We start from the raw sequence: 26,771 nt of genomic DNA on the forward strand, positions 1-26,771 counted from the left end.
GCTAACAATGAATCTACCTCATGTGCTACTTCAAAGCCTAATATCTAAAAACATAGTTAAATGCTTCTCAGTGTTACATATTTTGCTTTATAAACTTTCCCATGGTAACTGTTTCATTGTCTACCTATGTTTCTTTTGTTTTTTATACTCCTGAGGCACCAAAGAGCCAAACCATCTGATTCTTTGCCAAATACTTAATATTTCCCCTTTTATGTGTTTCCTATTAATGTTAACCATTCTTTCTCCTTCTATCTAAGCCCCTGTCCAAGATATAGGGTCATCAGTTGGTTCTCTATATCACGGAGGGCAAAAGAGTCCCCCACTACCTAATCTGGATGGAATCCAGGGTTTTTTGGATGGGTTTTATTTCTCCTCTAACCTCAACTTTTGGGTTTCTTCGTCACTCAATTCCCACATATCTTTCTCAGAATTCCCAAAGATGTCTTGTTGTGTAAGCCTCTCAATGCCTCAGGTGTGGAAAGCACCATCATATTGAAGCAAGTTTTAGATCTAATTTCATTCATACTTCTCAAGACTGCCCTCGCATTGGTTCCAGGTGCGGTAAACATGACAATGCACAAAATTCTCAAGAGTGGATTTAACAGCAGCAAATATTTGAGGGATGTTGGAAACCCTCTCTGAGAACCTCTCCTCTGCAGAAGCTTCTTCCACCAGGCTGTACCTTTGCTAGACAGCATGGCTGGGATGGCTCCCAATAATTATGAAATACAGATAAAAGTCCTATTTTTCCTACAAACCTTTCAAAACATAAGAATGGAGAAAAGAGAAGTGAACCCAACCCATATCTTCCCAAAAGTTGCCAGAGAGGAAGAGGGAGAATATTTGACCCACCCATTGGCCTGCTGAGGCTAGACCTGGGATCAAACACCTTGTAAGTAGATGTGCATGTGCACAGCGGAACATTTCTAACAGACTGTCCTCAGCATCTTGCAAAGATGATCAGCATTTCACTTACAAGGGATATCAGAGCAGGTGTTCTCTCTTGCAAAGCAGATCAGCGACATCTTGCAAGGAATATCAGCAACATTTTGGAAGGAAGATTAGATCAGGTCTTCTCACAACATCTTGCAAGGAAGATCAGAGACATCTTAGCAAAGAAGACCACAGCAGGTCTTCCATCAGCATCTTCCAAAGAATATCAGCAACATCTTGCAAGGACGATCAGAGCAGGTCTTCTATATTGCAAAGCAGATCAACGTATTTCAAGTCAGACCAGAACAGATTTTCTAATCACCATCTTGCAAGTCAGATTAGAAGTATCTTGCAAGAAGACCAGAACAGGTCTTAGCACCTTTTAAGCAAGACCAAGGATACCTGGAAGGCAGATCAGAGAGCAGGTCTTCTTTCATCAGAAGCATCTTGCAAGAAAATCAGAGCAGGTCTTCTCTCAGCTCCTTTTAAAGAAGATCAGCGGTATCTTTCAAGTCAGATCAGAGCAGGTCTTCTGTATGCATCTTCTAAGGAAAAACAGCAGTATTTTGGCAAGGAACACCAGAGCAGTTCTTTAATCAGCATCTTCCAAGGAAGATCATCAGCATCTTTCAAGGAAGATCACAACAGGTTTTCTATCTTGCAAAGCATATCAGCGACGTCTTGGAAGGAAGATAAGACCAGATCTTCTAACAGCATCTTGCAAGGAAGATCAGCAACATCTTGGCAAAGGAAGACCAGAGCAGGTCTTCAATCACCATCTTTCTTTTTTTTTTTTAAACATTTTATTAGGGGCCAATCACCATATTTCAAGGGTCACCAGAAGCATCTCGCCAGAAGATTAGAGCAGCTCTTCTTTCAGCACCTTTAAAGGAAGTCCAGGGACATCTTGCAAGGAAGGCCAGAGCAGGTCTTCAATCAGCATCTTGCAAGGCAGTTCGCAGCATGTTGAAAGAAAGATCAGATAAGGTCTCTAAGCATCTTTTAAGGAAGACCAGGGATACCTTTAAAGGCAGATCAGAGCAGGTCTTCTGTCAGCATCTTGCATGGCAGATCAGTGACAACTTGCAAGAAAGATCTGGGCAGGTTTTCTGTCACCATCTTGCAAGGCACATCAGAAGCATCTTGAGAGGAAGATCAGCAAAATTTTGCAAGGCAGATCAGAGCAGGTCTTCTCTCATAACTTGCATTGAAGATCGTGGCAGGGCTTCTGTTAGCATCTTGCAAGGCACATCAGGGAAGATCAGAGTAGGTCTTCTGTCAACACCTTTTAAAGAATATCAGTGACAGCTTGCAAGATAGATCAGTGCAGATTTTCCCAGCATCTTGCAAGGAAGATTAGCTACATCTTACAAGGAAGACCCTAGTAGGTCTATCGCCATCTTGCCAGGCACATCAAGGACATCCTTCAAGGAAGATCTGGGCAGGTCTCCCAGCATCTTACAAGGTAGATCAGCAAAATCTTGCAAGGCAGATCAGAGCAGCTCTTCTCTCAGGAGCTTGCAAGGTTGATCAGCGACATCTTTCAAGGAAGATCAGACAGGTGTTCTCACAGAATCTAGCAAGCAAGGTCAGCAACATATTGTCAAAGAAGATCAAAGCAGATATTCTGTCAACGCCGTGCAGGACGATCACTGTACCAGAGGTCAATGTCTGTCCTTATGTAACTCTTCCCTGCTTCCTCCCCCAATCATTTAATTGGGGGCTCATACAACTCTTATCACACTCTTTATCTACATCCATGTATCAAGCACATTTGTACACTCGTTGTCATCATCATTCTCAAAACGTTTGCTTTCTACTTGAGCCCTTAGTCTCAGCTCATTGTTTTAAAAATCATTTTATTAGGGGCTCATACAACTCCTATCAAAATCCATATATAACATCAATTGTGTAAAGCATATTTGTACATTCTTTGCCCTCATCATTTTCAAAGCATTTGCTCTCCACTTTAGCCGTTTGCATCAGGTCCTCTTTTTCTCCCCCTCCCTCTCCAGTCCCCTCTCCCTCATGAGCCCTTGATAATTTATAAATAATTATTTTGTCATATCTTGGCCTGTTTGATGTCTCCCTTCACCCACTTTTATGTTGTCTGTCCCCCAGGGAGGAGGTCACATATAGATCCTTGAAATAGGTTTCCCCTTTCCAACCCACCCTCCTTTTGCCCTACAAGTATCTCCACTCATGCCACTGGTCCTGAGAGCATCATCCACCTGGCTTCCTTGTGTTTCCAGTTCCCATCTGTACCAGTGTACATCATCTGGTCTAGCCAGACTTGCAAGGTAGGATTCGGATCATGACAGTGGGCGTGGGTTGAGGGGAGGAAGCATTTAGGAACTAGAGGAAAGTTGTATATTTCATCGTTGCTACATCACACCCTGACTGGTTCATCTCCTCCCCAAAACCCTTCTGTAAGGGAATGTCCAGTGGCCTACAAATGTGCTTTGGGTCTCCATTCCACACTCCCCCGCTCATTCACTATGGTGAGATATTTTTGTTCTGATGATACCTGATCCCTTGACACCTTGTGGTCTCACAGGCTGGTGTGCTTCCTTCATGTCGGCTTTGTTGCTTCTGAGCTAGGTGGCCTCTTGTTTACCTCCAAGCCTTTAAGACCCCAGATGCTATATCTTTTGATAGCCAGGGACCATCATCTTTCTTTACCACATTTGCTTATGCACCCATTTGTCTTCAGCAGCTATGTCAGGGAGGTGAGAATACAATATGATTTTTTTCCTTTGAAGCCTGATAACTGATGCCTTAAGCACCTCCTGATCACACAGGCTGGTGTGCTTCTACAATGTGCGCTTTATTGCTTCTGACCCAGAAGGTCGCTTGTTTACCTTCAAGTCCTTAAGACACCAGACACTATCTCTTTTGAAAGCTGGGCACCATCAGCTTTCTTCCCCATATTTAGTTGTTTATCCACTTTGTCTTCAGTGGTTGTGCCAGGAACGTGAGCATCATAGAATGCCAATTTAATAGAAGAAAGTATTCTTGCATTGAGGGTGTACTTGAGTGGAGGCCCAATGTCCTTCTGCTACCTTAATACTAAACCTATAAATATGGCACATAGATCTATTTCCCCATCCTCATGTATAAATATTTTCGCATATGTACATGCCTTTACCTAGACCTCTATAAATGCCCTCTGCCTCCCAGCACTTCCTCTGTTTCCTTTGACTTCCCTCCTGTCCCACTATCATGCTGTCCCACCCAGAATTTCAGCCATTCCTCTTAGTTACATTACCCTTGGTCCCAGCCTACCAGATCCCCTTCACCCTCCTCACCACTGATTTGGATAGCTTGTTGTTCCCTTGTACCTGGGTTTATTAATACCACTACCTTCCCCCCCCCACCTCCCCTTCTCCCATGTCCCCTCGTAACTATCGGTCCCTTTGTTTTCTCCTGCAATTGTTCATCCAGCCTATCTTATTTAGACAGACCTGCTTAGATAGTAACTTTCACAAAAACAAGACAGAGCACAACCAAGCAACAGTATACAACAAAACAACAAACCAATGACAAAAACAAAATGCAAGAAAGAAAAGCTTGTAGTTAGTTCCAGGATTGTTTGTTAGCCTTTAGGAGTGTTTTACAGTCCAGTCTTTTGGGGCACCATGCCCTGGGCCCAAAGTCCACCTTCAGCATTCCCTGGGGACCTTGCTGCTCCATTCCCTTGCTGTTCTGTTACACCCCTTAATGTTTTTCCTCGGTGTGGCGGGATCCAATAGGTTGCAATTACTTCGCTGTATCTCTGGTGTTGTCACCTGTAGGGCTATGGGTCAGTGAGGGATGTCATGCCTCATAGTGGGGCTGGCCATGTGGTCCTCTCTGTCGACTGGCTGTTCTATTTGGGAACATCGACCTCCTGGCCTGGTGGGCCATGATGTGCTCCACTCTCTCCTCTTCCCCCTCCATCTGCTCCCATGTGCTCCGATCAGATATGTCCCTCTTCCAGAACTGTAGATTCAGTGTCATCCTTTGATATAAATTCTTCTGAGGGGAGGGGCAAATGTCCCATTACTAGTTGGGGTTGGGGCCGGCCCCCCAGACCTCTTCACTGATTTCTCACTCCAGGCGGGCATGTTGGATTCACATCTTGCAGCATCGGGTTAAAATCTGGTCCCTCTTTTAATTTGTGACCCCAGGCACACAGGCAGGAATTCCCCAGGAAGAAGTTGAGCAGAAAAAAATAAGTTGAGCAGAGTATCCCCTTGTGGGGGTCAGCAGGCCTTTTCCCAGCCTCCCTAGCTACACAGGGTGGAGCTCACCTAGCTGGGTGTGGCACAGGTGTAAATGCCCTAGGCTAAGGGAAGTGGTCTGGAGGTTAGCAATAGCTTGTGAGTGACCAAGAAAGAGGCAAAGAGGAGGGAAAAAAGTTAACAAGCAAGCTCTGGATGCATGGGAGCAGGGGGAGGGGATATAGTGAAGAGATGGAAACAAAGCAACAATGTAGCTTGGTTAGATCCCTGCCAGTGTGGAGCTGCAGGGTTTAGTCCCTGCTCTGCGGCAGCATGCGGCAAGCTGTGGCTGTGTTGAGAAGAGGCCCCCTCCCTGTGCAGCCCTCCAAGATCTAGGGGGGGACAGAGAGGAGCCCCATGGGTTTAGTCCCTGCCCTGAGGCTGGTGGTGAAAAACTGTGGCTGTGTTGAGACCAAGCCTCCCTACAGGCTCCACATGGTCCCGGCTCCAGCAGAGACAGTGGCGGGACCAAGGTGAAGCCCCAGCGACCTCCACTGAGGTAAGCCAAAAGCCCCCAGCCCCTCAAAACCCCATCGGTCTGTGCCTACTTATCTTTATGATATTCCTCCTGCATTCCAACAGTGTTGAATTTCCCTGTGGAGTCCCTCTGGTATGTGTTACACCATCGCCATCTTGCTGGAAGTCTATTCCCTGCTTTTCTGGGTTGTAGTTCACCATGACTCTACCAATGTGAGTAGAAGTCTCTCTTTTCTGTATTAAAGGGGAACAAGCTCTTTTATGTGGAAATGCTAGACTTGAGACCATGAGTCACTCAAAGGTAGGAGTCAGCAACCTAGATCCTTCGGGATTGACTGGACCTGTTCTTTGAGAAAATTCCACTAAAAATCAGTCACACAGGGGAAATTCTTAGTTATAATGAAAGTCAAGAGAGGTGAGGAATAGCTGGTCACCCGTCAAAGCCACACCTGTCAAAGAACAATACCAAAAGCATTAATTATTCTATGATTCTCTTAGATTTCATTCTTAAATATATTTAAAATGTAAGCTTTATTATAAAAAGTCAAGAAGCGGTTATTTAGCCTAATGGACTAGAATGAAATAATAGAGAGTGAGACTTGCAATCAGGCATTCATGCAGACATACACAAGTTAGGAAGTGTGAATTAACTGTATCCTAGTGTTCTTTGTGAAGTTGTTTTGGTTTTTTTAGTCATATTATTGTGGGCTCGTACAACTCTTATCCCAATCTATACATCATTGTGTGAAGCACATTTGTACATTTGTTGCCATCATCATTCTCAAAACATTTCTTTCTACTTGAGCCCTTGTTATCATCTCATTTTCCTCTCTTTCACTGTCCCTCCCTCACGAACCCTTGATAATTTATAGGTTATTCTTGTTTTGTCATATCTTAAACTGCCAGATGTCTCCCTTCACCCACTTTTCTGTTGTCCGACCCCCAGGGAGAGGATTATATGTAGATCATTGTGTTCGATTCCCCCTTTCTACTCCACCATCCCCTTCCCCTCCTGGTATGGCTACTCTCATTATTGGTCCTCAGGGATTTATAGATGAAGGCTTTTGATGTGCATTAATGTATTTTTAGTAGCTCCCAGTTCTTTATTTTGTCTTCTATAATGTGAATATTTTTATTATGGCCATAGTGTGTTTATATCTTGTATAACTGCCCTCAAATTTGTCCCTACATTTTTATTGTCTGGCTGTATGATCTAGGGTTTATATGTAGGTATTGGATTTATCATGCGTTCATTTTTGTATGTGGCATGAGGTATGGACTTTATTCCATTCTTTTGCAGGTGGAAATCCAATTTTTCCAACATCATTTGTTGAAAAGGATATCTCCTCTCCACTTAATGTGTTTTAGTCCTTTATCAAAGATTAGGTTGTCTATACGTACCTGGTTGTATATCTAGGTTATCAATTCTAATCCACTGCTATTCATATATACCATTGTACCAGGTTGCTTTAAGTGTCATGACTATATAACACGTTATTAAAGTTTTGTTTGACTTTTAAATAGTGTTTTATTTATCCTGTGTTTCTTTCCTTTCTATATTAACCTTACTGATTTCATAGGCTGATATTTATTCCCCAGGGATACAGTGGCAGAAAACCACATCAAACACCTTGAAAGAAGCCTGAGTAGGATAGTTTGCTGAAAGTTCCACCAGCAATGCAAGTGGAGGGCACAATAGTTTTGGGGCTTATTGGTCAATCTAAAATCTAGTAAGAATCGTTTAAAGAGCTGTTTCCAATGACAATAGCAGTAGGACTCTGAGAATGAAGAACATTTTGTATCTTTGACCAATGTTACTTCGTAGTTCAGGAATAAAACATATAACTTTAAAAATAAAGATACTAGATCTTTCTAATGATGTGTTTCTTCTAAACGCAGTCCATGCAGATAATGCTAATACAGAAATCATGTATCTGAACTTTTTTTTTTCTTTTTTTTAATAACAGGGGAGAGCATGATCGCAGTCCCCCACTACCACAAATTATGCAGTCGAGTTTCCCACATTTGGGGAAATCGCAAGGGTCAGCAAATCCGGAGTGTAATGGATAAGCCTCGTCCTGGGAAAACCACCTTCGTGCTCATGGTATCTCCCCTGCCAGGTAAGTATTCATGTATCTGAAAATTATCTAAACTCTTTGTCAAGATAGAATTTATTATTCTAATTTGCTGTTGTTGGTCTTAACCAAAAACCCACACAGCATGTCATTTTCAATACATCTGAATGTTTTTTCTATGTCCCATGTAACTTGGACTACGGTGAATTATAAATCCTTGTGCCTAAAGATTGTTTCTAGTTTGAAACAAACTAAATAATACATACCTAAAAACACCCATATGTGCTTAAGTTTTACTTTTTCTCCTTTTATAATCACTCAGTCATGTTTTGATTTTATGAATAAGAAATATGGGGCTATTCAAAGGTGAATTTTCTGTTAACTCTTTTGATTAAGCAATCAGGGAGGGGGAGGTGGTAGGAGGCTGATACCTGTAGTTTTTTTTTAAGTACAACATAAGCCCGCTGAGGTAAGAATAAAAAATTTTTTTAAAAAGCAAAAGTGGCATAGGGGAAAAAGCTACTGTATACAAACATTTTTGAGGCAAAGACTGTGTAGTATGGTAGAGACCAGACCAAAACCAGGCATGCACATGGTAGACCATGGTGGAGGAGGGGGGGAAAGGAAAACAAAAGGATGAATATAAGGAAGAAAAAGGTAGTGGGGGCAAGGGGCACTAATCCACCCAAGGGGAGGGTATTGTTTATATCTCCACAGGGAAAGTGGGACCAGACTTCAACCAAGTGCCGCAAGGTGTGAATGCAATATCCAGGCGTGGATTAGGAAACCAGTGGAGACATCTGGGAAGCTGGCCCCAGCACCATAAATGAAGTGGATTCCTGCCCTCCCCCGAAAAGAATTTGTTCCAAAGGACTACATTGACTCTGCAGCTCTGGGAGATGGACATATCTGATCAGAGCACATGGGAGCAGATGAAGGGGCAGGAGGAGAGAGTGGAACACAGCCTGGCCCACCAGGCCATGAGGAGGATGTTCCTGAGTAGAGCAGCCAGTCCACAGAGAGAACAACATGGCTGGCCCCACTATGAGAAATGATGCCACTCAGTGACTAAGGGCGATACAGGGGACAGCACCGGAGACACCGTGTGAGAATTACACCAGACCTGATCCCATCACACCGAGGCAAAGCACTGGGGGACTGCAGCGGAACAGCAAGGGAATGGAGTGGCAAGGTCCCCAGGGAATGCTGAAAGTGGACTTTGGGACCAGGGCGTGCTGCCCCAACAGACTGGACTGGAGAACGCTCCTAAGGGCCAGCAAATGATCTCTGAACTAACTACAAGCCTTTCTTTTGTGAAGTGTTTTGTTTTGTTCTTTGTCTGTGGTTTGTTTTTGTTGTTTTGTTGTCTGGTTGTATACTGTTGCTTTGTTTTCCTCTGTCTTGTTTTCATGCATGTTAGTGTCTCCACAGGTCTGTCTGAATAAGACAGGGTTGAAGAACTATCTGGAGGAAAAAAAACGGGACCGACAGTTCCGGGGGGACTTGGGGTGGCGGGGTAGGGGGGTAAGGAAGTGGGGTTAACAAACACAGGGACAAGGGAACAACATGGGACCCAAAATGGTAGAGAGGGGGGAATGGCAGGCATGGTGGGAAATGATCAAGGGTAAGGTTGCTTAGAGAAGAGGTATAATCTCGCCCAGGTGGCGACGAAGCATGGTAGTAGGGCAGGAGGCAAGTCAAGGGAGATGGAGGAAAGAGCTAGGAGTCAAAGGGCATTCATGGAGGTCTAGACAAAGACATGTACTTGCAAATATATACAGGAGGATGGGGAAATAGATCTATGGGTCTATATTTATAGGTTAAGTATTAAGGTGGCGGAAGGACCTTGAGCTTCTACTCAAACACTCCCTCAATGCATGAATACTTTCTTTTATTAAATTAGAACTCTATGATGCTCACTCTCCCGACACAATGGCTGGTGCCAAAGTGGGTGAACAAGTAAATGTGGTGAAGAAAGCTGATGGTGCCCTGCTATCAAAAGAGATAGTGACTGGGGTCTTAAAGGCTTGAAGATAAACAAGCGGCCATCTAGTTCAGAAGCAACAAAGTCCACATGGAAGAAGCACACTGGCCAGTGTGATCACGAGGTGCCAAAGGGACCAGGTATAAGGCATCATGCAAAAAATTAAAAAAATATATGTGTGTATATATATGTGTGTGTATGTATGTATATGTGTGTGTGTGTGTGTGCGTGTGTGTATACCATATTGACTGAAGGGGGAAGTGCAGAGTGGAGACCCAAGGCCCAAGTGTTGGCCAATGGAGATCCCCTCACAGAAGGGTTTAGGAGAGGAGATGGGTTAATTAGGGTGCGAGGTAGTACCGATGAAAAACACAGCTTTCCCCCAGATCCTGGATGCTTCCTCCCCCCAACTACCATGATCCGAATTCTACCTTGCAGGGCTGGATAGGGCAGACTTTGTACACTGGTACATATGAGGGCTGGAGGCACAGGGAATCCAGGGTGGATGATACCTTCAGGACCAAGGGTGTGAGGGGCGAAGCTGGGAGAGTGGAGGGTGAGTGGGTTGGAAAGGGGGAACTGATTACAAGGATCCACATGTGACCTCCTCCCTGGGAGAGGGACGGCAGAGAAGTGGGGGAAGGGAGATTCCGGATAGGGCAAGATATGACAAAATAACGATGTATGAATTACCAAGGGCACATGAGGGTGGAGGGAGCGGGGAGGGAGGGAAAAAAAGAGGACCTTATCCAAAAGGCTTAAGTGAAGAGCAAATGCTTTGAGAATGATTGGGGCAAAGAATGTACAGATGTGCTTTATACAATTGGTGTATGTATATGTATGGACTGTGATAAGAGTTGTATGAGCCCCTAATAAATTGTTTAAAAAAAAAAGAAATGTCTGATGTGTTGTAAGATATTATTTCTGACTGAAAGCTTTACCATATTCATCGCATATATTAGGTTTTTTCCAGTAGGCATTCATTGATGATCACTGAGGTTCTTCTTCCAGATAAAGGTTTTTCCACATTCACCACACACATGGGGTGTCTTTCCAGTATGAGTTCACTGATGAACAGTGAAAATATTCTTCCAGGTATAAGCTTTTCCACATTCACCACATACATAGGGTTTCTCTCCCGTATGAGTTCGCTGATGAACAGTAAGGTTGGTCTTCCTGATAAAGGTGTTTCCACACTCACCACATATATGCGGTTTCTTTCCTGTGTGAAATGTCTGATGTGATGTTAGGCATTGCTTCTGACTGAAAGCTTTACCACACTCACTGCATACATAAGGAGTTTCTCCAGTATGACTTCGTAGATGAATTTTGAGATGTGCTATCTGAATGAAACCTTTGCCACAATCATGACATACATAGGGTTTCTCTCCAGTAGGAGTTTGCTGATGAGCAGTGAGATCACTGTTCCTGTTAAATCCTTCCCCACATTCACTGCATACACAGGGGGTACCTACCACATGAGTTTTCTGATGTTCCTCGCAATATGTATTACTGTGGTAAGCTTTGCCATATTCCAACCCTGTGTATGGGTTTTGTCCTTTATGTGCTATTTGATAATGTACAGTGAGTTTGAATGCTTTGTCGAACCCTTGCCCACCCTGAATGCATTCATAAGTCTTATCTAGAATATGACTGAAGTGGTGCTCACAGAGGAAAGACTCCTTGAAGAAGGTTCTCCCACATTTATCACCTATGCGTGGTTTCTCAGTTTTGTCAGATTCCTGATGCTGAATGCATTGTGACTTCATACTACTGGATTTTTCACAATCAGGAAATTTCATTTCAGTATAAAATGGTTCCTGTTGAATATCGAGAAAAGTTTTCTCGTCTCCATTGAAAACAACTGACTTCTTTATTTTAGAATTGTGTAAACAATCCAAATGGTAAACACGGTTACTATAGAAATCAGTTTGGGTGTGAAAATAATGAATGAACACAACTTTGGTAGTTGCTTAATAGGACCGTGAAAATATAAAAAGAATATAAATACAAGCAAAACACAGACACACAAGGGTGGTAAGGCCTGCTAATTTCAGTTGCTTGAGATCAGATGTATTCATTCCATCAATCTTTACTGAAAGACAACTAAGTACTAGACAAACTGGAAATGTGAAAAATTCAGAATGTTCAACTTCGGAGAACACAATTTTACAGGTATATATGAGACTTATGGAAAGCCTACAGTCTAGCTTACAAAACTCCTCTTCCAGTGTTTTCCTGTGGGGGTGTGCAGATTGCTGTGACATAGAAAACAATGTCACCAGTATTTAAAATATCATCAGGATCACACATGGTGCACAGGTCTAAGTAGAAATTCCAGAAATACAGACTAGGAGGAAGAACTGGTGATTAACTTCTAGAACATGAGCCCCTCAGGTTTAATGGCACTTAAATAACACTTTATAAGTACTAAGTTCTCAAAGTACAGTCAACAGTAATGATGTGGATGGAGTAATCCTTTGGGGACCTTCACTGTGTGTCATGACAGGAGAAAATATAGCTGCCTACAAACATGTACTAATAATTGGAAGACAGAATATATGAAGCACTATCAAGAAAAATGGCAAGTTGTCAAAATGATATGTTTAAAAACTGATGTTCTATGTATTATTGTACTTTAAGCACTAGTTATTTTTAGATTTAAGTGGTTTATAAGACTGAGACTGACAAATTCATTAAGATTGGTGTCATGCTCATCATCAAAAACAAGTTCATTGCAAGATCCTTCCTGAATTACAATGTTGCCATGGGTGGGTTAATTTTCACATGCCTGCAAGTAAGAACAATGACTACAAGTGTTATTAAAATTTTTGTACCAACTCTTAAAGCAGACATAAACTGTGGGATCCAGCCTCACAGTTAAATGGGTTCATAGAAGTAGCATGTGACATTTAGGAAGATAAAGCAGAGAGCAAAAAATAGAGTATAGCAGTCTGATCTGTAATGCTGATGAGTGATCGACGTCATTTAGCAGTGTTTATATAGGAGTGAGACATGCAAGTCTCTAGCAGCCAAATACATAACAGAATGGGCAAAGTGTGAATCTGGGACACCCTGAACATTTTAAAACACTTCATGATAAGTATCAAGCTGTGAAATTGAGGACCAGGAAGAGAGCATTTGTAGATGAATTCTCTATTGTCTGCATTAAAGAAGCCTGCAAGGCCAGTATTCTGGGTGGAGGGAGGCTTTCATATTTGTATGTTAGAGAAGAGTCCCAGTCATATGGTCCTAATGAAAATTCATCCCCATCATCCCCACAATATCCTCCCATTGTAGTGATACCTTAATGATACCTCATAGGAGCACATGGCTAATCTCTAACAGCCACCAGCTTTATGTATAGAAGCAGACACACTCATATTATATTCCCAGTCAGGGGACAAGTTACTCCCCTCTAACTGCCCTCAGCACTGGTGTTAAATTACTCAACCAATGAACTAAGGGACCTCCAGCGTAAAGAAACTTCCCACCTCATTATGTAGGTAGGTGTCTGTGTGTGTGTGTGTGTGTGTGTGTGTGTGTGTGTGTGTGTGTGTGTTGTGGGTGGGGATGGGTTTGCATGCCCGGAGTTAATATAAATCGGTGAGTGTATATATTCTCTCTATCCAGCTCAGACCTGACATCATGGATGAGGTGACCGCAGAAATACTTTTCTCTCCCTTTTTATTTCTGCCCCTCAGTTACACAACTGTCTCTTAGGACCCATCCAGAAGGCATGTAAGAGACAAAGGAATAGTTGACTCCTTGATAGCAACAAAGAGAACCTTATTGCTCTTAAAGCTATGCATCTTTTAGATGAGTAGCAAAAGTTGGATGCCTTTAGGAGACAGCTTTATACTTTCATCTAACGGAAAGCAGTGTAGAGAAAACTCTTTGTACCTGGAGGATTGTGTGTTATCACCTTTATCTATATCCTCTGGACTCTGGACAATTTCCTCTAGCATTAGCCCTTGTCTTCTAAGCCCTGCTGGTAAGAAGTATAGAGAAGAGGCTGCTTACACTTTTATGAAGGTTCTGTTTTCCACAATAAAGAGATTGAAGAGAGGGAATAAAAGGGAGCTGATATCAAGGAGTTCTAAAATAAAGAAAATGTTTGGAAACATTGTGGTAGCAATTGTTTAATAGTGTTTCATGTGATAGAACTATGGAATGTTATGATATCTGTAAGACTCACAATAGAATAATTAAAACTATATATGTATTGAAAATTTAACCAAGGACTTCTGGGAAGATGGCGGATCAGGAGACCAGCATACTCTGAGAGTACTTTCAAACAAGGCGAGTTTGGTGTCCAGGTAGCCGAGTGGAAGGAGTCTGATGAGTGAAATATCCCCCGGGACAGCACCCCACCCCACACATTAGTCCTGAGCCAGGGCCTCGGTAATCCAGGATCCGATTTGTGGGACATATCATGTCATTAAGCTCCCGCCACCGCAGCTCCGTCTAGCTATAGTCCCACTCCATCCCCAGACCGGGACCCCGTGCTCCAAGTTGCTTGACTGCTCTGCCGAAATAGGCACAGTGGTGGTGGGACCCCCTACAGCAACTGCCCACTCGAGGGACCCCACTTGGAGAGAATCTTCCCTTTCCTGTGGTTCCCCTCTCCCCAGATGGCACGGATCTGCACTTGGGCCGCATCCCTCACTCCATTCAACCAAGGCCTGGGTAATTGGTCTACAGGCTACTAGTGGCTGCCTGGGCAACCCCCACGGGGGACCATCACCCATATTGGTGCATGGGACCTCTCCACTGCCACCTCGTATGCCTGACCCCCAACCCCCCCCCACACACACACACACCTTCCGTCAGCCTAGCTCCCGCTTCACTTCCCACCAGCAAGGGCCTTCACCCGGAGCCCAAACCGCTTCTGTCCCTGATGCTGCATTTACGCAGGAGCTACTGCAGGCTGACTTGCAGCACCACAGAGCCCAGTGCCCGCAGCCCGGGGAGCGCTAAAGCCTCCTGCCTCGGGGCGTTCCTTCCAGCATTGACATCCCTGGGCGTAACAGTGGGCACTCCTGCCAGTTAGGAACGCGAGCAAAAGGGCTTTGTGGCCCCGCTGGAGCAGCTTTGCCTTCCCCGGTGTGCTGCGCGGTTTCCAGCAGCCTGTGGCTGAGTACTGAGCCTGTTCTGGTGCGTTCCTCCCAGGGTGGAGGGCAGACTCACCTCGGTCTGATCCAGCTCAGAACACGACGCTAAGGAGCCTGCGCTGCTCCCTGCCTGCAAGGAGCCGAGGTCGTGGCTCTGCGGTCCCCACCGGTACTGTTTGTATGCTCCAGCTGGCTTTCACCAGTGTAGTGCACTGCGGGAACCCCAGTACCAGCTTCTAAGCCTACCCCAGCCCTTTCCAGCTGCTACAGGAGGCGAGCGCTGCGGCCTTTGCCTCCCTCAGCACCCCTTGTGGCCCCAGTCCTTTCCTGCCAGTGCAGGAAGCTTACCCCTCTGGGGCTTCTCCCGCCTTGGTAGCCTCTGCCCACAGGCTTAACTCTACAGGACTGCAGGGACCTGGGAGTGGTGGTTGATCGGAGGAGCATTTTTCACTCACATAGCCCTGCTCCAGAGCCCAGATCAGCAACATGTCCTGTGGTAGTGAGGACTGGCCCACCTCCGCCTTCTATAAGGCATTTCTAACTTAGAGGGAAAAAAATGGGGGAATTTATATATATATCTTTTATCTCATGCTTGTTTTCTTCTTTTTTCTTTCACTTTCTGTGTTTTCTCTCTTTTTCTTCCTCCTTTTCATTATTACTATTACTTCTCTTCTGTCCCTTTTCTATAGGTTTTCTATCTTTTTTTGCTCCTTCCACTTTCACTTATCACTTCTTATCTCCTCTTTTATAGCTTCTCCTTCTGTCTTTCTCTATTTTTTCTCCCAATTTTTTTAAAAATCATTTTTTAAATTTTAACTTTTCCATTTTTATTACTAAAAAGTGGGGGGGGGGTTATTAAGGGTATCCTGACAGAAAAGGTCAAAGCAGCCCGGGGGCACTCACTGAGGCTTCAGCCTCCACTCCAGTCGCTGAAACATCTCACCATTGCTGGTCACTAAGCCTTCTGGGAATTCTGCCTACACAGCAGTCTGACCCATCTTTAGAACAGGTCATAGGCATCGCCTGAAAGAATTCTTAACAATAACACAGATAAGGGCCCCCTGACCTCCCAGAAATATGGGGGCCTAAGATAGGGTCGAGGAAAAATCAACAGACTACATCACTCCCAACAGAAAAGAGAAAACATAGTAGCAGAGCTAACGTCTCTCATAGAATAAACAGATACAGATCTTCCCCAGAAGGAAATCTTCAGCCGTCTGCTGGCAATAATACAGGAACTGAGGGAAGCAACCCAGAATAAGGATACAATAATAGAGAAGTTGAAGTCCATAATAGAGGGGATGAAATCAACCCACCAAAGGGAACTACAGGAGCTAACAAAGGAGGTAGGAGAAGCCACACACAAAGTCACTGAATTAAGATTGGGCTTGAGGAGGCAGAGAACCATATCAGTGATCTTGAGGACACCCAAACAGACCTAAGCAAGTGAGAAAGACAGGAAAATTAAACAAGCAGAAGATAACCTGAAATCAATTACAGATGAAGAGGAATAATATTCAAATAATTGGTCTACTAGAGAACAATACAACACACAAGTCAACAGCCAAGATAGTAAAGGAATTTCTGGAAGAAAACTTTCCCACCCTAACAAGGAAAAGCAGGCACTGCTTAGAAGCAGAAAGGACGCCAGCTAGATTAGACCCCAAGAAGAACACACCAAGACATAGAATAGTAAAAGTATCCAATTTAGAGGGAAAAGAAAATTTTAAGAGTAGCAAGAGAAAGGAAGACAGTCACATACAAAGGAGCGCAGGTAAGAATATGCTTAGACCTATCAGCAGATATCATGAAGAGGAGGAGAGAATAGAGCAACATCTCCCAAAAGCTGAAAGAAAAAAAACCTCTCCCAGAATCCTGTACGCTACCAAGTTATCCATTAAGGTAGATGCTGAGATAAGGGTCTTCGAGGACAAGGAAAGACTCAAAGGATATGCTTCAAGACACCCGACCCTGCAGAAGATACTGGCTGATTCACAATGACCAGAGGATCAATCTCCACCAAGAACTAACAGGAGACCACCATATAGCCCATCTCCATCTAGAAGCCAAGATACCAGCAACAATTACCTGGACAACAGGGTCGCAGATGGAAAAGAAGACAAGATAGAAACTCTCCACTCAAACACAGTACACTGATATGAAGTTATCCAAAACACAAAACAGGATATGACAACTATGAATCCACAGATAGTGATAATAACTCTGCATTCCAATGGACTCCACCGGTCCATTAAAAGAAAAAGACTTGAGGACTCATTCACAAAACATAATCCATCAGTCTGCTGCCTGCAAGAGACACATCTTAAGGCACAGCCATGAATATGCTAAGAATAGAGGGCTTGCAGAGAGTTTACCAATCCAATGGTAACTAAAAAAAAAAGGCAGGGGTGGCTATTTTAATCTCTGACAAAATGGACTTCAAGATCCAAACCATAAAAAGAAACAAAGAGGGGCATTACCTAATGCTCAAAGGTTAAGTAAACCAAGAAGCACTTAGCATATTGAATATTTATGCTCCTAATAATGGTGTGGCAAATTTTGTCAAACTATTAAAAAGATGAAAAAAGAAATCACATACTCAACAATCAAAGTAGGTGACCATAACACTCCACTATCAGATAAAGACAGATCACTGGGAAAAAGCTCAGTAAAGAGGCGATAGAGCTAAACAATGTAATTAGGCAACAGGGCCTGATAGACATTTATAAAGCTTTTCATGCAAATGCAAAAGCGTTCACATGGATCTTTTACAAGAATAGACCACATGCTGGGACACAAGTCCAGCCTGAGTAAATTCAAACACAGATATTATCAGACATCCTTCTCATATCACCTTGCCATAAAACTGGAGATTAACAAGAGGACGTCCAGAAAAGCAAGGGCAACCAATTGGAGAATGAAAAATGATCTCCTGTGACATGAATGGGTACAGGTCCAGATTAGAGAGGATATTAGGAAGTTTCTAGAAACTACGAGAACAAGAACACAACATATCAAAACATATAGGACACTCCGAAGGCAGTTAGCAGAGGTAGCTTGATATCATGAAATGCATATATGAAAAAAGGATATGCACATGACAGATACGGTAACACAAAACCTCCAACAACTAGAACAGAGTCAGCAGAACAACCCCTCCAATAGCAAGAGAAAAGAAATAATGAAAATTGGGAGGAGTTAAACCAGTGGGAAGACAAGAGAACAATGCAAAAGATAAATGCAGCTAAGAGCTGGTTCTATGAAATAATTAACAAAATTGACAGTCCTCTGGCAAAGCTTACCAAGGATAGAAAGGAGGAAACATCAATAGCCAGGATGAGGGATGAAAGGGCAATAACAACAGATCCCAATGAGATTAAAAGGATAATCACAAAGTACTATGAAGGTTTGTACTCTAATGTATTCAGAAACATGGAAGACATGGATAAATATTTGGAAAAACAGTCTGTCCCTAGATTATTTCCGAGATCAAGAACCTCAACAAACCATAGTGAAGGAAGGAATAGGGTCATCAAGAACCTACCAACAAAAAAAGCTCCAGGGCCAGATGGCTTCACGGCAGAATTCTACCAATCATTCAGGGAAGAGTTGACACCGGTCCTCCACAAAGTATTCCATATCATAGAAGAGGATGGCAAACTCCCAAACTCATTTTACGAAGCAAGCATTACTTTGATACCCAAACAGGCCAAAGATGCCACAGGTATAGAGAATTACTGACCAATATCTATCTCTAATGAACATAGATGCAAAAATCCTTAACAAAATTTTGGCCAATAGAACACAAAAGTATAAAAAACATATCATCCACTATGACCAGGGAGGATTCATCCGAGGGATGCAGGGATGGTTGAACATCCATCAATATTATACACCACATTGAGAAGAACAAGGATAAAAACCATATGGTAATAGCCATAGACATAGACAAATATTTGACATCAAACACCCATTCCTAATTAAGACACTCATTGAGATAGGTTTGGAAAGTATATTGTTCTAGCTGTTACAAGCTATCTATGAAAGGCCAACAGCCAACATCATAGTCAATGGAGAAAAGACAAAAACAATCCCACTGAAAAAGGGCACAAGACAAGGATACCTCCTGTCCCCACTTCTATTCAATATTGTTCTGGAGGTTCTGGCTAAAACCATAAGACAGCGGAAGGACATTTAAGGTATCCAAATGTGGGAGGAGGAGGTGAAACTATTGCTATTTGCAGGCAACATGATCCTGTACATTGAAAACCCCAAAAGCTCGACAGCTGGAGTACTTACAGCGATAGAGGAATATGGAAGATCAATAAACAGAAGTCGGCAGGTTTTCTATACACATCAGACAGAACCTTGGAAGAGGGGATTAAGAACGGAGTACCCTTTACAGTAGTTAAGAGCAAACTGAAATACGCAGCAATATAACAAAAAATGCTAAAGAACTAAATAAGGAAAACTATAGGACCCTACTACAGGAAACCAAAATCGACCTCCACAAATGGAATAACATCTCCTGCTCTTGGATTGGAAGGCATAACATAATAAAGATGACAGTCCTACCTAAATCACTTTACAAGTTCAATGCTATACAATTGCAAATATCATCAATCTTCTTCAAAGAAATGGACAAATTGACCACCATTTTCATATGGAGAGGGAAGAAACCCAGAATTAGCCGAGAACTCCTCAAGAAGGACACAGTTGGAGGACTTGCCTTACCCAATTTTAATGCCTATTACACAGCTACAGTGGTCAAATAGCATGGTAATGGCACAATGAGAGACACTCAGACCAGTGGAAAAGAATAGATACCCCAAAACTAAAACCATCAGCATATAGACAACTGATCTTCGATAAGGATCTCCAAACCATCAAGTGGGTAGCAATGCCCTTTTTAACAACTGTTGCTGGGAACAATGGATTTCTACATGTAGAAAGATGAAGCAAGACGTTTACCTCACCTCATGCACAAGAATAAACTCAAGGTGGATCACAGACCTAGAAGTTAAACTCCAAACCATAAGGACCATCAAGGAAGGAATTGGGAGTAAACTCAGAGCACTGACCCAGGGAACTCATAGGCTCACTGCAATAGAGAAGGGTACACACACAGGTGAACTGGAAATCAACAAATGGGATTTAATAAGAATAAAGTACCTGTGCACTTCGAAAGACTTCACCAAGAGGGTGACAAGACAACCCACAGACTAGGCGAGGATTTTTAGTAATGACACATCAGACAAAGGGCTCATTTCTAAAATCTACAACACCATCATGACCTGCAAAAAGAGGAAAACAGTTAACCCCCTAAGGAAATGGGCCAAAGAACTGAAATGAACTTTCACTAGGGAGAAGACCCATATGGCCAATAAGAATATGAGAAATTGTTCCAGGTCATTAGCCATAAGAGAAATGCATATCAAAACAACCATGAGATACCACCTAACACCCCTGAGGCTAGCCCAAATCAGAGAGCAACAAGTGTTGGAGGGGCTGTGGTGAAGTAGGAACCCTCCTCCACTGCTGGTGGTTGTGTAGATTTGTACAGGCACTGTGGAAAGCGATCTGGAGATACTTAAAGAAAATGGAAATTGATCTACCTTATGACCCAGTCATCCCTCTACTGGACATAAACCCAGTGGAAGCAACAAATAAAACACGACCAGTCATCTGTGCTTCCGTGTTTATTATGGCACAATTCACAATCTCAAACTCTTGGAAACAGCCTGAGTTTCCATCGATAGATGAATGGATTAGTAAACTCTGGCACATACACACAATGGAGTACTGTGCAGCACTGAAAAGCACGGATGATCACGTGAAACATGTCGTTTCATGGGAAGAGCTGCAAGGAATCATATTAAGCGAGTTAAGCCAAATTCAAAAGGCCAGGTATAACATGAGTTCCCTGAGGTAAGTACAATTAGAATGCCAGGAATAGAAGAATAAACGCTTATCTCGCAATAAACAGGTGGAAGCATTGATAGTTGGATTGAGAGCATGCCACACCTAGGGAGGTACATTAGAATCCAACATAAATAAGGGAAGGGAGAATTGGAGTGGGGAGAAACTGAGTTCATGGCACAGGGGAAACAGGGCACTAACTCACCCAGGGGGAGAGTATTGGTTGTGTCCCCACAGAACTAGAAAGTGCATACAGACCCCACCATGACACGCCAAACCAGGAGGGCAATGTAACGCACAGAGGAATCCACAAAAACACCCCTATGCCGGCCCTAACCAGAATCAGCCTGACCCCCATCATGGAAGGGAGTGCCACAGAAAATGAAAATAGATCATCTAGTGTGGGAAAGGAACTGACCACACCCATAAGGAAGCTGAAGCAAAGGAAGGAGGAAGAATGGAGTGGAGCAGACCTGGGCCCACCAAGCTCAGAGGAAGATAGCCCGGCTCGGAGGGCCCAATGTACAGAGAGGATCATATAGCTGGCCCCATTGTGAGATGCGACATCCTGCACTGACACATGGCCCTACACAGGACAACACTGGAGACATAGTGTGGGATATATGACTGAGCTGACCCCACCACACTGAGGCAAAACACTGGGGGCGTGCAATGTAGCAGTGGGGGAAGCAGAGCAAGGAGTTCCCGAGGGAGTATAAATGATGGACTTTGGGGCCAGGACATTGCACCCCATCAGACTCATCTGGAAAACACCCTTGGAGGTCAACAAACAGATCTTAAACTATTACCACGCTTTTTCCCCCCCTGGATTTTATTTATTTATTTATTTGTTTATTTATCTATCTATCTATTAATTTATTGTCTTTTTCTCCTTTTAAATTTTGTATGTCAGTGGCTTGTTTGTTAGCTTGTTGGTGTTGTTACTGTCATTGCCATGTTCTTATGTGCCACTTTGTTTGGTGCTGTCAAAGCCATCTGCAATTTTATGCACATAGTTCAGAATGAACCCATGGTTTGGGGATTTGCCAACTTCCAGAAATACATTAACCATTTCCTTCACATCCCTGCAATTGAGGGGCCACATGTGTGACCTGATTTGAGAGTTTCCACCACTATAAGCCAACAATGTGTGACTTTCCCATTTGGGTTCCTCACCATCCCCTAACTTATCTGACCAGATTCAACAACTTCAACTTGTGAGACAGTGAACTATTGTCTATCTGAGGATCTGGTTCATCACCATTTACAAACACATTAATGAGGAGAACCCTCCAGACTGATACATGAACTATGGATTTGGCACTCACCAGTTTCCAAAACCTGAAGAGTTATTTACTTGATAGCTAATTACTTTTGTGAGATACTGCATAGCAAATCACAGAACAGCTTAAACCTCTACCTCATAGGGACTGGTCTGATGTTCCTGCAAAATGAACTGTACTATTCATGTGTCAAGAGCTGTACCAATGGAGATAATGACCATGGCAGAAAAGACACAGCAACAGAGCCAATGGTGACAGGTCCATAAAGGGCATTTCAGCCAAGATAGTGGGGCAGGCGCATTTCAGCCAAGATAGTGGGCAAGATCAAGAGGAAGATATCCTCAAGGAGCTGAGAGGAGCCTATACAGATGGAAGTAAGAAATGAGCCTATCTTTAGAAGGGAAAATGTCTGATAGCAGAAAGAGAAAACAGGCCTGCCCTGAACAAGAGCAAATTTTGCCTCCATGTTTCCTTAGTAGGAATCCCAATGTGTAGCGCATTGATTCTGATACCGTTACATTCTGTTGTTTAAAAAACTTGAACCTATGACTCCATACTATAATTGGTATATGGCCACTGGAAAGAATTCTGAAACTTAGAAGGAGAAAACTAAGGTAGAGATAACTGCTGTCAGAACTGGAAAGCCATTGAAGGGGACAGGTATGTTTAAGCTCTCTCATATAGGAATCAGAGCTGATGCTGATGGTTGATTCCCTCTCCTACATCTATAGTTAGAGGATGTTAGAAACTGTCAACCATTTTTAAACCACTATTGCTACAAGGCCCATTTTAGATGCATTAAAGAGAATGTTGATATTTGGGAAATTACATAACACATCACCTTCAGAAAGAAACATTAAAGAAACCCAGACAAAAATCCCATGGAATACTGAACTCTCCAAAAGACGTGATCTTATTTCTCACTGAAAACAAGGCATAGCATTTAATTTGAATGATTCTCATGGGTTGGCCATAGAATAATGAATTATGAGTTGAAAGATACCATCATCCAAAAATCCTTAGCGACATATTATGCTCAATGTCAATAGTTTAGTGTTATCCCTTTGATCAATATATTCCGAATCTTCTCCAGCCCAATGTTGAAATCAGAATAAAAGTTCATCTCTAACTTCTATTTCAAATTTCCACTTTTCCAATGAACTGAATCAATAATACACAGGCTCCTACAATTCCAGTAGGACATACAGAAAAGGATAAAATACATCAGTATCACCTGAGCATTGGTCATTTTCTTTGGTCCTTAGAACTGCCGGCAAATGAGATGCTCTTATTTTTGTCTTATCTGGATCAGCTCTATTGATGTTCACAAATTTGAATCTCTCATGATGCCACCCCAGAAATAATAATAGTCAAACAAAGTACTACTTCCTCTTTCCTCTAAGATGCTGGGGTTGCACAATCTGGAGACTGATGGGAGAATACAATGTAATGCATAACACGTAGGTCCAGATGCTGTTACTATTCTTCGCACTTCTTAACACACAAAGTCCCCAATACTGGTAATGGTCTCTTTACTGAGTGACAGAAAATATGCTTATACCCTGAGCAATAAAATCTAAAATTCACAATTTTCAGACATGTGAATATAGGATGTCTTTATAACAAATGGAGATTGGACAATCAAATATACATGTCAAAAGGAAGAAACAAAAGAGCTTGATCCCTACCTCACAGAATACAGAATTATCAATTCCTTACTGTGTGACACAAGGAGAATGACAAGTCAATGAACTTTAAAGATGATTGTTAATTAAAGCATCTGGAAACATTTCAAATGAGCTATATAAAAAGCTGTTATAGATTTAAAATTATTTTCTAGGGGAACTATAAATTACAACATCACTTTAGAAACCCTTTAAAACACACCATCAAGTAGCGTTAGACATGTCAGCACCCTTTAGGACACAATAAAACTGCTGTGCAGAGTTTCTGCACCTCTAGAGCCACAACAGGCAGCTAATGGAATTTTTGCCTCTGATCATGAGGTTAGAAGTACAACTCTTACTACATGTCAAAGCCAGGGCTCCAAAATAAGCACTTATGTATCATATTAGATTGAAGCCTATGTGTGTGTGTGTGTGTGTGTGTATATATATATATATATATATATATATATATATATATATGTTTGTTTTTTAAATGAAGTATACATTCGCCCATAATGAGTGCATTTTTCAATCCCAAGGTAAACAATGTTTTTAAAGTAGCATTATTTGTAGTACTTAATGTAATTTGTTATTTGGCCTATGCAAGTATACAGTTTTTCCAGCTATGGCCCCTTAAATCCTTCCAAATATTTACGTGGGTTTGGCATCCGCCAAAGTGTATGAAAGAAATGAGTTCTGGTGGCACAGTGGTTACTGTTGGGCTGCTAACCCCAAGGTCAACAGTTGGAACCCACATATTTCTCCTAAAAAGAAAGATGGCACTTTCTCCTCCCTAGAGTGACACGGCTCTCTACCCTGCTAAAGAGATACAGTCTTTGAAACCTACAGAGGCAGTTCTACCCTGTCCTATAAGTTCTCTATAAGTCAGTGTTAACTTGATAGTATTGAGGTTGGATTTTCTGGTTTAAGAGGAGTGGGCAGCTTGCCCAACAATAGATTGGTACCCTTGTAGCTATGCAAATACGATGTCTAAAAACCCAACCTGGCAATTAGTCACATTGGACATCACGTTAGGCTTAATTGAGCCATTTCAGAAACAAATTAGGATCTCACTACCATCTAGAAAGAATAGCTAAAAATAGGGGACTTTGCAAATAGATTCTTGTATTGATACTCTTCAACTCAGAAGACAGAGAACTGTGACACAAGAGAGAAAGCGTTGGGAAGAAGCAGAAGCAGACATGGTGGCAGTGGTATCACGACACTGAGACAGAGCAGTGGAATTGCCAGGCCACAGAACAAGAAAACTCAGTGCCTTTGTGCAGAAGGTTAGTAGGAGAAGTGGTGTAAATATGAGAACTTATCTGGGGAACTAGATTTGGCAACCTATACAGAGTTGAGTGTATTTTGTCTGAGGCTAGGGGGTGGAATGAGCATTTATCTGCAGAGTAAAAAACCTTTGTAACATTTGCCCATTCAAGATAGAAACCAGGAGGCTGCAGGGCTTTACTTTACCTGCATTTATTTCTGTCAAGATTCTGTCTGAAAGAACAGTAGCTTGATTCATTTATGATCCTAAATTGTGTATTAAGGTAGAAAAGTGACCCTTATGCCATTATTATTTAAGGGGAACATCTATTAAACTTAAGAGATAGCAAAAGAAACAGGCACACACACATACACATCATATATTTTAGGGAGGCCATTAGCACGAGGTCAAAAGAACAACTGAGAATTCAGTTGGGACCCTGAGTAAATGGCATAGAACAAAAGGAATGTCACAGATCAGGATTGGTGGCAGATTAATACATGACAGGTACAAATGGGTCTGCAGCAGCAGGAATTGGACCATGATTAGAACATGCACATTATTAGATAGAGGCACTTACAAGATAGGTTCAGAGTGTTCACACAAAGTCAGTTGAGGCAAGACTCATGGCAATGGCCCCTGTCCTGTCCTCAGAAAGTTGACCTCCATCAAGGATAACACCTAGGCAGTCAAGTGGAAAGGGGCTGGCTAGAAAGGAGTGCAGGCAATCTACTTCAAAGGCATTCTCCTCCAGGGGGAAGATGATGTACGTGTTGGTTAATGATCAGAGAGTATTTAATGGCAGCTTAATCAAAGTTGTGACACAGCAAATAGATACTGAGTTTGTCACTGTTATCAGCAACCAAAACCTAAAGCCGCACTCAATGCCATCGAATGGCTTCTGATTATAGTGATCCTTTAGGAGAGGATGGAACTGCCCTTTGTGGTTCTCAAAGACTAACTCTTTACAAGAGTAGACACCCTGTCTTTCACCACAGGTGTGACATACTTCTGCTCCACTGACCTTGCAGTTAACAGCCCATTCTGTAACCACTACTCCATGAGCCTTTTGTAAGTTGGAGTGCTCAGAACTTAACTTCAAATACAATTATATCAGTTACTTACCCAGTGAATTCTATCATTCAGGGACATGAGCAAAGACCTCGGAACCTGGCCATCAGGACAGCCTGGGCCCTTGTACACTGGAGCTCTCCTAGAGTCAGACTTCAGGAAACACAGATCCCTCCTGTTTCCCCTCTAGCTCCTCAGCCGGGGCTGTCCCCAGGAACTCCAGAGGGGCTGAGCCTGTTTGGAGTCAGGTGAATGGATTTGGGTCATATACCAGTCGGAAGATGAAATCCTTCCTTGTGATGCCTCACTGTGCAAGACAGTAGTAAGAGTTTTCTAACTCCCTAGACTAGACCATATTTCTTTTTTCTGAACCAGAAGAGGAGTCAATGTTGAGAAAGGCATGTCAGGTTCTTGGCCTGCACTTCTTGTGCTAAGTAGTGACCAACCCCACCCCTTGGGATCAAAACCATGCTCCAATATGAGGGTATTTGCATTAAACAAGAGCCCACTCTATCTTTACAGAGCAAGTTTACTAATTTATCATATCATTTTCAACTTTGGATCCACATCCTATCTATACAATATTTATTTTAGAATAAAGTAGATTTAAGGCATCAAAATTTTCAAGCTCCATTGAAGGTAAATATCATCTTTTCACCAGCAATCTAAATGAAGAAAGGAATATTTTATGAAGAACGTTCATTACAAGCCCTTAA

The 26,771-nt window shown here is 42.6% G+C and overlaps 1 non-coding gene across 1 annotated transcript; it reads right to left on the reverse strand.

Moving 5' to 3' along the window:
• Positions 1-7,636: 7,636 nt before the first annotated feature.
• On the reverse strand, positions 7,637-7,800 carry LOC142428481 (U1 spliceosomal RNA). Its single transcript, XR_012780379.1, has one exon. It is a non-coding gene; the product is annotated as a U1 spliceosomal RNA (small nuclear RNA).
• Positions 7,801-26,771: the final 18,971 nt, after the last annotated feature.

Source organism: Tenrec ecaudatus, chromosome 15, assembly GCF_050624435.1.
Source record: "Tenrec ecaudatus isolate mTenEca1 chromosome 15, mTenEca1.hap1, whole genome shotgun sequence".
NCBI lineage: Eukaryota > Metazoa > Chordata > Mammalia > Afrosoricida > Tenrecidae > Tenrec > Tenrec ecaudatus.